Source organism: Bos indicus, chromosome 3 (genome assembly GCF_029378745.1).
Source record: "Bos indicus isolate NIAB-ARS_2022 breed Sahiwal x Tharparkar chromosome 3, NIAB-ARS_B.indTharparkar_mat_pri_1.0, whole genome shotgun sequence".
Classification (NCBI taxonomy): domain Eukaryota; kingdom Metazoa; phylum Chordata; class Mammalia; order Artiodactyla; family Bovidae; genus Bos; species Bos indicus.
The window spans coordinates 121,092,021-121,105,126 of NC_091762.1; the positions used below are offsets into that span (position 1 = coordinate 121,092,021).

The 13,106-nt window shown below is 60.8% G+C and overlaps 1 long non-coding RNA gene across 1 annotated transcript in view; it reads left to right on the forward strand.

The window, feature by feature from the left end:
• Nucleotides 1-9,438: 9,438 nt before the first annotated feature.
• Nucleotides 9,439-13,106, forward strand: part of LOC139182331 (uncharacterized) — a 24,548-nt gene continuing 20,880 nt past the window's right edge. The window contains exon 1 of the long non-coding RNA XR_011566003.1: nucleotides 9,439-9,533. This is a non-coding gene — a long non-coding RNA (uncharacterized lncRNA). The remainder of the gene's footprint in view (nucleotides 9,534-13,106) is intronic.

Here is a 13,106-nt window from a genome sequence, read left to right on the forward strand (position 1 = left end):
CATGAAATGTTCCTTTGGTATCTCTTGAGTTTCTGGAAGAGATCCCTAGTCTATCCCATTCTGTGCTTTTCCTCTATGTCTTTGCATTGATCGCTGAAGAAGGCTTTCTTATCTCTTCTTGCTATTCTTTGGAACTCTGCATTCAGATGTGGGTATCTTTCCTTTTCTCCTCTGTTTTCGCTTCTCTTCTCCTCACAGCTATGTGTAAGGCCTCCCCAGACAGCCATTTTGGTTTGTGGCATTTCTTTTCCATGGGGATGGTCTTGATCCCTGTCTCCTGTTCAATGTCACGAACCTCATTCCACAGTTCACACGGACAGCACGTAGCGCGCCCAGAACACACAACAGGATCCTCCTGAACCCAGAACGGCGATTGTTATGGATCCACGTGGAGGGCGTCGATATCCCCACCTGATGCGTGAATAGGAGTCACACAGACTCGATGGGTTTGAGCTTGGATGGGGTGCCCTATCCGGAGAGATCACGTGGGTCAGAAAGCACACACGGAACAGAGCAAAACCAAAGACCACAGCCAAGTCGAGGGAGGGCTGAACCCGAGGACCTCACCGGTCCCGTGGCATCACGTGCCGTACACGGCCTCTCTCGATGGCCGAGAGGGACGTGGAATGTATGTGTCCCCGTATTGGTGTGTCGTGCCCGAAACCACGCCACGGAGAGGGATCGTGTCTGATGCTCATCATCGCTCAAAAGATACGTACACCGGGTCTCTTTAGAAAACGATGGAAGGATATCTTTGAATGCCAAAGGGTGTGACGTGGGAAAGACACATCCAAGTGGAATCAGCGTGGCCGAGAGAGCTCCCCCAAATAGAGAGGGGAGGCCATCGAGGAAGAGGTCCGTGTGTCTCAGTCTGGATGGAATGTCCACTTGGAGCACTGACTGGGTCCCAGAGGCCTCCAGATCATCTAAGGAAACAGTGTTCCCGAAATTCAAGATACCTCTCACACCCTCCCCTTTCCCTAAATACCTTGTGACCGTCTACCCTGGAAGAAGAAACATGTCCCTTGTTGCATGACAGCAAATCCTAATTGCCCTCAGCTGGCTTGACAACCTCACGAGGTTCAGCTTTCTAGGCCCCTGACTCTTTCCTGTGGAACATTCCCTGGGTTTTATTGAAATCTGTGTCCCTGCATGGCAATATCTAAGACCCTCCCCCCCACCCCCCCCACCCCCCCCCACCCCCCCCACACACAATAAAGCTTTCTTTTCTTTTTTCTTTCTTTCCTTTTTTTTTGGCGTGCAGCCAATACTGACCATTCATTGAAAGATAATAAAACTAGGTGATGTTATGTGTTTCATGTCCCGGTGTATTGAAATAGAATGTTCTTCGTTAAGGACATACAACATCCTCTGTTCTAACGTGTACAGAATGGTGACTTGATGCACCTGTCTGTTGCAAAAGAATCATTCATGACCACCCAAGCGGTAGCTCATAGCTTGATCACAACCCATACATGTCATGACTGTATGCGAAAGAAAGTGAAGTCACTCAGTCGTGTTGGACTCTTTGCGACCCCACGGACTGTAGCCTACCAGGCTCCTCCGTCCATGGAATTTTCCAGGCAAGACTACTGGAGTGGGTTGCCATGTCCTTCTTCCATTGTATGGGAAGTGAATGCGTCATGTCCACGGTCATGGCGACTTTCGAATAGGATAATGCTGCTGCTGCTGCTGCTGCTGCTGCTGCTGCTGCTGCTGCGTCGCTTCCGTCGTGTCCGAATCTGTGCGACCCCGTAGACGGTAGCCCGCCGGGCACCCCCGTCCCTGGGGTTCTCCAGGCAAGAACACTGCGGTGGGTTGCCGTGTCCTTCTCCAAGGCGTGAAAGGGAAAACGGGAAGGGAAGTCGCTCCGTCGTGTCCGACTCTGTGCGACAACGTGGACTGCGGCCTACCGGGCTCCTACCGGGCTCCTCCGTCCACGGGATTTTCCGGGCAAGAGGACTGGAGTGGGGTGCCGTTGCCTTCTCCGAATATGAGACGACGATAATACCAATACTATTCTTTAGAATCACCGTGCTCTTTGTGACGTAGACAGTATATATGTACCTTATCCGTGAAGTTCCCCCCCCCCCCCCCGCCCCCGCCCGCCGTTACATCGGCATCTTCCCATGTCTCCCTCCCCCAGCCGCTCTGTGATGATCGTTTTCCTTGTTTTAGGTGGCCTTGCATGGCATGTCAGTGACAGGAGAAACTCTTTTTCTTTCTCTACCTGACTTCTTCATTGGGCATCACTCCCTAAGTCCCATCCATGCGATCACGATGTAAGACTGTGTTCATTCCTGGGGCTACCTGGGACACCTAGATCTCCCTATCGATCGATCTCTACCTGGATCGTGTATCTTCTTGATCTAGTCTTCCCTTGATGGACACTTGGGCTGGGTCCCCATCTTGACTCTTGTGAATGGATGCTGCGATGGACCTGGGAGTGCAGGCCTCTCTCTGCGAGTTTCAGGTTTTATTTTCTTTCGAGGTCTACCCAGAAGTGAGATGGTTGGCAGGATCCATCCTCTCTCCACCGAGACTCGTGTCTAAGTCCTTCTGAGGTGACCCGGTTGCTGCTGCTGCGGCTGCCGCTAAGTCGCTTCCGTCGTGTCCGACTCTGTGCGACCCCATAGCCGGCAGCCCGCCAGGCTCCCCCCTGTCCCTGGGATTCTCCAGGCGAGAACACTGGAGTGGGTTGCCACGGCCTTCTCCGATGCGTGGAAGGGAAAAGGGAAAGGGAAGTCGCTCGGTCGTGTTCGACTCTTCCCGACCCCGTGGACCGCGGCCTACCGGGCTCCTCCGCCCATGGGAGTTTCCAGGCGAGAGGACTGGAGTGGGTTGCCGTGGCCTTCTCCGGTGATCCGGGGAGCGATCCGTGCTTTCCCAATAGACGCCGTTTGAATCCACGCGACTGCGTACGTCTTAGGGAATACGGCGACGACGGCGACGACCCAAACGCTCCCGTGAGCACCGTGGAACCGGAGGGTGTGTCCTCGGGATGATTCCCCGGTGCCAGCTTTCCACGGCTCGTACGCGTCCACGAGCCCCCTGCGGTCGGCATGTCATTCGATAGACACGGAACCACGGTTGTCGCGGACCGGGGTTGCCTAGGTGCCAGTCGATCCCCAGATGAGTGGAGGGATGACAGAGTCCTTAGGGAACAGAGCGGAGACCCAGAGAATGATTTCCACGAGACGAGGGCGGTGAGACGAGAAGAACGACGGGAAGTGGTGCCCGGGGAGCCGGACATGGTCGAACAGGAAAGAAAACGTGTCAGACGAGACGAGAGGGGAGAAGGATTCCAAGTCAGTGGAGCAGCACGGGGGAGACAGGCCCAGAAGATGCGAGCGGATGCTGGGGGCACGGCACACCTGGACCCGTGAGCGCGCAGGGAGCCGAGAGGGATGGCCGACCATCGCCTGCAGGTCCGCGTGGGCCGATCTCCAGGGCCCGGACTGTGAGGGACTTCGTGAGAACAGTCACGCTCACGGTGCCCACGGGTCACGTCTCCACGGTGCTCTCAGCACTGTACGGAGAGCTCCCCGCGCTGCCCATGGCACAGTGAGCTAGGGTTTCTTTATGTGTATCGACAGAAGATTCAGGGAGCTTCCCGAGTGACGGGACTAGGTATTGGCCGCTCGCGTCCGATCTCAGGCAGGCCGTCTCGCTCGACGATCGTTGGACGTATTTGATGTCTGTGGGGGCGTGCTCTGTGTGTCTTCGTGGCCGTGCAAGCTGTTCTCTCTCTGTGGAGAGAGGGGGTCGCTCTACGGTCGTGTGTCTGGGCTTCTCGTGGCTGTGGTTCCTCTTGGGGGGCAGGGGCGCCGGGGCACGTGGGCTTCCGTGGCTGCTGGGTGTGGGCTCAACACTCGCAGCGGCCAGGATCTAGAGCACAGACTCCATCACCGAGGCGTATGGGTAGCGTGCGGGCTCTTCCCGGACCGGGGGCGAAACCCACGTCTCCTGCATGGGCACGGGATCGTTGACCACGGGGCCCCCGGGGAAGCCCCAGTCCCGAACTCGAGACGGATCTCTGGACGTCACCGCTTTTTCTTGGAGAGGTTCGAAACGATCGGGCCAGGGAGAAGGACACAACCTGGACGTCCTTTCGATGGGATCCCTGAGTCCAGGAGGAGCCGTGCAGACGCCGATAAGGGAGGAAGGGGATGATTTTGCCTTTTTGTAAGGTGAGGATTGGACTCCTCGCAGTCCACACTCCTGTTCCCACCGCTCCCCTCCGGGAACTGGAGTTCGAATCTAGGTGGGCCTCTGAGCACACACCTGGCCGGGCTCCATCATGCCGGGTTGACCTTCGGTGCTCACACACCGGCACGCTTGCTGCCTCTCGACGTGTCCTAGAGAAGAAGACATCGGATTCCGTATCAGATCAGCTTCTTTGATGAGCGACGGCACGACAGCCACAGCAAGTGGGATGGATACACACAAACGTTGGTTTCTTTTGGACTATGAGCCCACCTCTGTTCGTGTGTGTGTGTGTGTGTGTGTGTGTGAGAGAGAGAGAGAGAGAGAGAGAGAGAGAGAGAGAGAGAGAGAGAGAGAGATGCCTTGGTGGTTCTAAAGCAAGAAGCACTGAGGAGTGAAGACATTCTCGAACGAACATATTTTCCTTCATTTCAGTCGTGATGGTCCAATGAGTTGGAGGACGACGTGGACTGTTTCGGGGTAGATGAGTTTAGAAGGCTGTGAAGGGACTTCCCTGCCTGGTGGTCCAGTGGTGAAGAATCCACCTGCCGATGAGGCAGGGGACAGGGTGTTTTCGATCGATCCCTGATCCGGGAAGATGCCGCCGGGCTCCGGGCAGGTTCGAGATGAACCTACAGAATGGACGGACAGTGCCAGGCGTGAAGGCGAGGGCAGGCAGACGGGGGACTCTGGACGAGGATGACGGACACGGACGGACACGGACGCCTCCGTTGTAGGTGGGCTGTGGCCGGCCGGCACGCTCCTCTGGGGCAGGATGTTCCTAGGACCGTTGGGGAGCGTGCCCGTGCGCGCCCGTGGGAGGAGCAGGGGACCGAAGGGAACTCTCTGTCCTCTCTGCTCCACGGGGCCCGCGGCACCCTAATCGGCTCCAAGAGAGGATGCCTCCGATGGAGAGACAAACCCACACGTGAGGGACCCTCCCTTCTGGTTCACTTGGACTCGGAAAGCGTGACGGTCAGGTTCACTCAGTGCTCTGGATGTCTGTGCTTCCTGAGATCCCGGCCTACTCACGGGAAGGACCCGCGGAGCCGGATGAGATCTCCCTCTGCACGGCGGCGGCGGCTCCAGGGTGCACACGTTTCAGTGGCTACGGCTTGTGGACATTGATCGCACCGAGAGCCTAACCCCCGGTGTGCCAGACGCCTGTGTCCACGATGGGTGAACAGTTCTAAGTGTGGGAAGCCCCACACTTGCCACTGCCTGTTCGATCTGCAGGGACTCTGCGAAGCACAAACGTGCCCGGTCTCCTGACCGATCGATCCCCTTTTCGGAGCCAGCCTGGTGCGTGATCTCTTTTCCAGGCCGCAGGCACACACTGGCGCTGGGGAGCTGTGTTCCTGTTCCTCCTCCTCCTCCTCCTCCTCCTCCTCCTCCTCCTCCTCCTCCTCCTCCTCCTCCTCCTCCTCCTCCTCTCTGCCCCCACCCTTCCCCCCACACGCAGGCTCCCCCACCCCGCCTGGCCCCGGCCCGTCCGGGTCTCCCCCACCCGCGGAAAAGGCCAGGAAAAACATGGTCCCTGAACGACGCAGCTGAGAAACAGTGCAAGTCCACTCGGATGCGGTTAGGAGACACCTGAGCATACCTAGGCCAACACTGCCACCGTGTGGGGTGAGAGGCCAGCGCGAGGGGAGCTCGACAGTTCAGAGGAGGGGGAAGAGGAGCAGGAGGGAGAGAGGGGGGGTGGGCGGGGGGCTTGGGGTGGAGTGGGGGGGGGGGGGGGGGGGGGGGGGAGGGACAGGCTGAAGCTGTCTCAGGGCGATGACGTGGATGAAAACGTTCCCCTTCGGAAGGGCGCTCCAAAGAGATCGTGGCGGCGGGACCTGGAGAGCACAAAGGGCTTCGTTTTGGAGGCTGATCTTCAAGCTGGGAGTCGGGGGGTGGGGTGGGGGAGGGGAATCATCCAGACAGAGGAAAGACACCAGGCCGAGAAGGCAAGAGAGATTCTTTACACAAGTGAATCGGATGCTTTTCTGTCCATGTGTTCCCTAATCACACCATCACGGAAATCCAGCCAGCCAGCCAGCCACCCACCATCGTTTCGCTCCTTTCCTGTTCTCTACATTTTGAACGGCGAGTGAGGGAGAGAGTCTTTCAATGGTTTGAGAGGAGTTTGGAATGTCGTGGGACCATGGTACTTTTCAGCCATGGATGAACGTGACGGCTTCTTTTGTCCGCTTCGGCGTTCAGGGTTATCCCCAACTCCCCCTGCCGAGTGAGGCCTGTGTGTCCCTGTGTGCTGGAGGACACCGTGCTGTCCCCATCTTGATCTTGGACTGAACAAAACCACCGTTGGGAGTGTGTTCGGTTGCTTGGCTTCGTTTCCTTTCCCTATGGCACTCACCTGACCGTCCTGTCCACTCTTGGGATCTTTCATCTCCTCCTCCCCCTCAAGGCAATCGGGTCCTTTTCTTTCTCCTCCTCCTGCTCCTCCTCCTCCTCCTCCTCCTCACCCTAGTTTCTCCCCCCACGCCCCCCCCCCCACCCCACACACACAAGTCCCACTCTTCTCAAACGGACGTCTAACTGACTGCCAACGTTTACTTTTGCCTTCTTTCCTTCCTTCCTTCCTTCCTTCCTTCCTTCTTCCTTTCCTTTTTCTTTGGGGGGGGGGGGGGGCGGGCGTTCCCCCTTTAATTTTCAGCTCTACAGACGATGTTTTAGTGTAGCACATGACACAGCCATCACCAGGATACATCTAGTTAGTGACTGTCCGTCACCACCTGGTGTCACGGCAAATGACATTTGGTGTGATGACGTGCCCGTGACTCATGTATTTCATAAGTGGAAGGTTGCACCACTTCGTCTCTCTCCCTCGCCAGGGGCACTCACTCATTCTCTCCTCACCCCCGCCTCCCCCCCCCCCCCCCCCCCCGCCCTGCACAGTTCCCCCTCCCCCGCCCCTCCCTCCTCTGGCCAGCTCCCCCCCCCCCCCCCCCCCCCGTGTGTTCCTTTGTAGTATGTCTGAGCCTGTTTCTGTTTGGTTCTGTTCTGTTCACCGTGTATGGTTTGGTAGGTTCTGCATGGAAACGACTGATCTGAGGTATTTCATGTAGCATAATACCCTCTAAAGGTCTCTCCAGGTTCCTGCAGACTGTGAGATTTCATTCCCTTCTGGTGGTTGAGTCCCATTCCTCTGTGTGTGTGTGTGTGTGTGTGTGTGTGTGTGTGTGTGTGTGTCTGCATGCGCGTGAGCACGCGTGCACGTGAATAGATCCAGGCATAGGCACACAGACAGAGTTCTATCATGATGTGTGTACGGAAGTCGACCTAGGTATAGGGGTCGATCCCACACATGCACACATCCGTATCTTCTTTGTCCCTTCCCTCCGTGGGCACCCTGTGGAGTTGCTGGGTTGGGTCGAATGGGGGAATCTTTGGGGGAGTGTACATCGCAGGACTCTTTTCCCTAGGGATGTGGTTTCTCTGTCTGTGAGGCGCCAGGGGATGAGATCTGATCTCTCTGAGTCCGCCCACAGTTTTCTCAGCTGCAGAAAAAACGCGTTCGATCCATCAGGAGCCACTGTCCTCTGATGGTTCGAACTTGCTGTCGTGATTGCGATTCCCGGCTCCTGGGCCTTTCCCCTCCGAATGAGAAGGATCATTGTCCAGGGAAACGCCCCGGGGTGGGGTGCTTCCGTGAGCCCGCCCCCACCCCCAGGAGCCCCAGCTCAGCCCAGCCCAGCCCAGCCCTGCCGTGGATGTGTGTTCTACCTTGTGCTTCTGGGTGTCTGCCTGTTCCACCTTTCTTTGGAAGGAAGGGGTCTGTTCGGGCCTCCTGCCCACTTCGCTCATCGGGGGTTGTTTCCCTTTTGGAGGTTGAGGTGTCTGACGCCTTGATCGGTGTTGGACAGAAAAGCCCCTTTTGCAATATGCTTGTGCTTTCCCCGGACGGACGGACGGACAGACAGACAGACAGACAGACACACACACACACACACACACACACACACACACACACACACACACACACACGGATGTGTGTTTCCGCCCGGGTATGTACGTGTGTGTCTGTGAGTATTTATACGTACGAATGTACACCTATAGATACGCACACCACACACGCGCGCACGTAGACATCCACGCAGACACATGGGTATAGATGCACATATACACTGATGCACATGTACACGTACGTATACACACGCGCGTTTGCGTATGCGTATACATGGGTGTGCATCTATGCACATCGATCTGTGTATAGGCACTCTAGATGCACACGGGCACCTGTACATACGTACATGCGTGCACGTCTACGTATATATACACACGTGTGTACGTAGGCACAGATTCACGCGTGCGTCTGTGTGGACGTACATACGCTCTCTGTAGGCGTCTGCGTATGCGTCCGTACGTATGTATACGTGTGTACATACACGTGTGCACATACACACGCAGATATGTGTGTCTATGCAAGCATGCACGTACGGGTACGCATAGACGTGCATCCACACCTGTGCGCAGACATCACACGTATACACACTATACGTGCGTCTAGATGCGTTGACACGTCCGCGTGTATGTGTGTGTGTGTGCCTATGTATCCCGACGTCTCTGCACATGTGAGCATGTGTGTTCACGCCTGTGTCTATCCGTGGACGTATGTGTATAGATGCCTCTGCGTATATACACGCAAGCATACACGCACACTAGAAATGCCTAGGCATACACGTGCGCACACAGACACGTGCGTGTACGTGAGCATGCCCTTCGTACGTGTGTGTTTATACGCCTGCGTGCACGTATATATAGACGCGATTACGTGTGCGTATACATATGTACACGTGTATACCCACATGTGTATGCGTTCTCCCTCTCCCTCTCCCTCTCCCTCTCCCTCTCCCTCTCCCTCTCCCTCTCCCTCTCCCTCTCCCTCTCCCTCTCCCTCTCCCTCTCCCTCTCCTCTCTCTCTCTGACTTTTAAGCTGCCAGGACAGTTCCACGAGTTGACTTTCCTGCCTGGTGGTTTTGTCTCATTTCGTTTCTGAGCTACGTGAAAAAGTTATGTATTCATTGAGGTGGCTGTTGTCACGGGACCCGGGGTTTATTTAGTGGATCCCTATGGACTCCGTCCTCCTCACCAGCACGCCCCTCAATACCACCCCCCCACACCCTCCCCGCAACCCCCCAACCCCCCCCCCCCCCCCCGCAGCCCTGCCACCCCAGACCTCCCAGGCCGTCCGCCTTTCCGCTGTTTGTGGCCAGTGGTGTTGAAATCCATGTTCTCCTGACCTCAAGTGCACTTTCCCCACCCACCCGCGCATGCTTGTGTGTGTCGTCTCTGGACTTTGTCACGGTGTCTCTACCCAGGTTGAGTTTTGTTTTCTCTTCTTGGGGGTCCGAGTGTCTCCTTCTTTTCCTTTCTTACTCCTAGGCTTGTGTGTCTGTGTCCGTGTCTGCTTTCGAAAGTCCTGCTTTGTTCTCCCAGCAGCGCTTGCCTGGTTTCGCTTTGCCGGTCCCTCCCTCCCTCCCTCCCTCCCTCCCTCCCTCCTTCCCTCCTTTTCTCCCTCCCTCCCTCCCGCCCCCCTCTTTCGGGGGGCCGGGGGCCGGGGGTTCCTGGGATGTCACTGGTGCCCCCTCTCTCCGCCCACCCCGCCCCGAGCCCCCGCCGCCCGCCCGCCCGCGTCTCCGTGGAATGTCCCCCCACCACCCTGGAATCGCGTGGCGGGGGGCGGGGGGGGGGATCGCGGCTCTTTCGTGGCAGCCTCCAGGGGAGAGATCTCCCGGCTCCTCTCCCTTCCTCTGCGGCCGGGGTCGCGTCGCGTCGCGTCGCTCGGCGGCGGAGGCTCCGGGCCGAGCTCGGGCGTTTGGGCGGCCGGCGCTGTGGCGTCCCCGGCGGCCGGCGACAGCGACCCGTCCTCGGGACGTTCGAGCCGGTTGTCGGGAGCCACCTGGCGGCCGCTTGTATATTGTCCCTCCCCCTCCGGAGCTTCGGCGAGCCCTTCAGGAGGGTTGTGACTCAGCCGCCGGGCCCGAGGCAGAGCTCTCAGACACCGGCTATGCTGGCGGCGACAGTCCCGGTGGCGCCGAGGCCTAGGGACGTCCTGCTGTCGCCGGAGATTGGTTCTCTAGGTTTCTGAGGAGGGTGATCGTCGCGGCGCTCCGGGGCCGGGCTCTGGGGTGGCCGGACCGGGTCGACCAGCATCTCCCCGTGCCCCTGTGGCCGCGGAGAAGGACCGGCCGGACCCTCCCTGGGCCGGGCCGCCGCGGTGGGCAGGGAGAGGGTCTTCCCTGCCCGGAGCGCCTGGACTCGGGCTCGGCGGTCCGGACTCCTCCTGGGCCGCCCTCAGGAGCGTTTGCTTCGCCCTCGGCCCCGCTCCGGAGGTGGGGACCCGCCCGCCGGAGTCGTGAGGGTTGACGGGGAGAGGCGGGCGCGTGTGCGGCCGCCCCACCCCAACCCGTGGGGTCCGGTCGCCCGAGGCGTCTCCTGGCACACATGCTGTTTCTTTTTCAAAGTCCCGATGGGTCCGGAGACGTGGATGGACCGGACCCTGCTTCCGCGGGTGGCCGGGGAGGGCGCGCCCGACCCTTCAGCGTGCCTTCGTGGGTCTCGGTCGTCGGATGCGACTTTGTCTCACCCCTCCCCACCTCCCTGAATCCCGGTCAGGAGGTGGGGACCGGCTCGGGCCGTCCTGGGTGCCCCATCTAGGACGGTCTGGGTCCCGCCCGGGCGCGGTCCCTGGTCGGGGCCCGCTCGTCTCGTTGGAGGCGCCGCGCTGACGGTTCTTCCTTCTTGTTTCTTGATGCTCATCGAAGCCAAATCCCCGTTCGGAGACTCCGACGGACCGGTACCCCTACCCGTGTGGGCGAAGCGGGAGAGGGCGCCCCCGGCCAGCTCCCTCTCCCTTGGTGGGTGTCCGCGCCCCCACTTTGGCCATCGCGCGCCCCCTCCCCCTGCTCCCCTTCCCCCGGTCGACCAGATGACTCCCCCCCCCCCCCCCCCCGACCCCCCCCCCCCCCCCCCCCGCCACGAGAGCTCCGGGCCTGGTGTTTATGGGGTAGCGCTGGGGACAGGTGGCCGGGCCAAGGTTCCGGGGGTCCTCCATGCGAGTCGTGGATGGGCCCCGCTGTCGGCTGCTGTCATTTCGTCACCCTTAATGGGCCTTTTTTACCACCAGGTAAGTGCTGACACGGTCTGCTTCGGTGTCTGCCGCCGAGGAAACTTTGGGTCTCTGGATGTACGCGGGGCTCTGGGCCTTCGGGCCGCCAGCTCTGGTCCCCGGTTTGGCCCTTGCCGCTGGAGCCGCCCGCCTGGGCCTGTGCGCCGGCTCCTGTGTGGCGTTGGCTGGCTGACCCGACTCGTGGTGCCACCTCCGGTCTCTGGGCGACCCGAGGGCGGCGGGGCGAGGCGCCGTGGGTCTTCTACCCTGTGCGCTCCCCGCTGCGGGCACCCGGTGAAGGCTGAGATGCGACCCCCGCCCTGTGGGCTCCGTGCCACGTGTCAGGCGTTCTCGAACCTCCTGGGGTCGTGGGCCGCTCTCGCCTGAGGCGAGGTGGGGGGCGGAGGTTGCCGGTGAGGCTTAAAGCGGGCCCCTCTGGTGACTGTCCTCGCCGTGCCTTCCCCCCCGCTCCACCTTGGCTCATCCGATTGATGTGGTGTGGTCGTGCTCTCCCGGGCCGGGCCTAAACCGTGCCAGACGAGGGACAGGTGTTCCCGGTGAACGTGTCTGCTCTTCTCGGTCTGTCCGCGGGGCCCCTCGCCTGACTTTCCCCCCCTGGCCGTCGGGGAGGGGGAGGAAGGCGGGGGCTGGGTTGCGGCCTCTGGCCCTGACCTTCGGTCTCCTGTCCCCCGCCTCGGGTGGCGTCAGTGGGGGCCGTGGGTCTTCTGACACAGCAGATGCTCTCGCTTCGCCTTCCCGGCGTGTGCTCCGCGAGCGGCCCTCCCCGCGGTGGGGAGGGCTGTACCGCTGCTGCGCTGTGCCCCCCCCGCGCGGGTGCGCGAGCGTGCCTCGTTGGACCCTCGGTGGTGCCCCTGGAGCGCTCCAGGTCGTCGCTCAGGTGCCTGAGGCCGAGCGGTGGTGTCGTTTCCCTTAACCCCGGTGTCCTCCTCGGGTCCCCACCGCGGTGGTGTGTGTGTGTGTCCCGTGAGTGGGCTCTCTTTTGGGGGGGGGTCGAGGCGGTAGGAGAGGCGTGCCTGTTCCCCTCGTCGTCGAGGCTGACGGGTGAGGCCTTGCAGGGGACGGGACGCGGGCTCTGCGCTGGCCCCGGCCGCGCAGACGCTCCTGTGTTGGTGCTCCGCCTACCTGTACCGCAGACCCCTCCCACCCCAGCTGAGGACTGGTGGCTCGTGGAGCGCCTCCGTGGGCCCGAAGGAGAGAGACGATCCGGGTGAGGGGCGGCGAGCCCTCGGTGAGAAAGCCTTCTCTAGCGATCCGAGAGGGAGCCTTGGGGTATCGGACCCCCCAGCTGCTGCCCCTCCTGAGTGCGCAGTGGCCGCCGTGGCGGCTGCCAAGAGCGCGTGGGCAGAACACCCCGCCCCCCACCTCCCCTCTGGGGGCGGTGGGGGGCGGGTGCGCCGGCCCCGCGGTGGGGCCGTGTGCCGCTCGTTGCCTACCGCGGCCCGCGCCTCCCCCCTTCGAGTTGGGGGAGGGTCCCGCTGGGCCCCGCCGGGCGTCCGGCAGGTGGGGGGGGACCGGAGCGTGCGTGCGCCGCGTGTGCGCGCGGTCGGCCCCCGCGGTGTGGTGAGCCTTGGGGCAAAGGGGGGAAGGTGTTGGGGGCGCGACGTCCGGTCGGCCCCGGCTTCCCCAGCCCCGCAGCTGTGGTGCGGGAGAGCCTATCGCGCCCGCCCTCTCCCCACGAGCCGCAGCCGGTGGCGGCGTGCGGTCACGGTCGGGGCCGCCTCGCTCGAGAGCGTGATCCCCAGGATGTCGAGCCTCGGGGTGG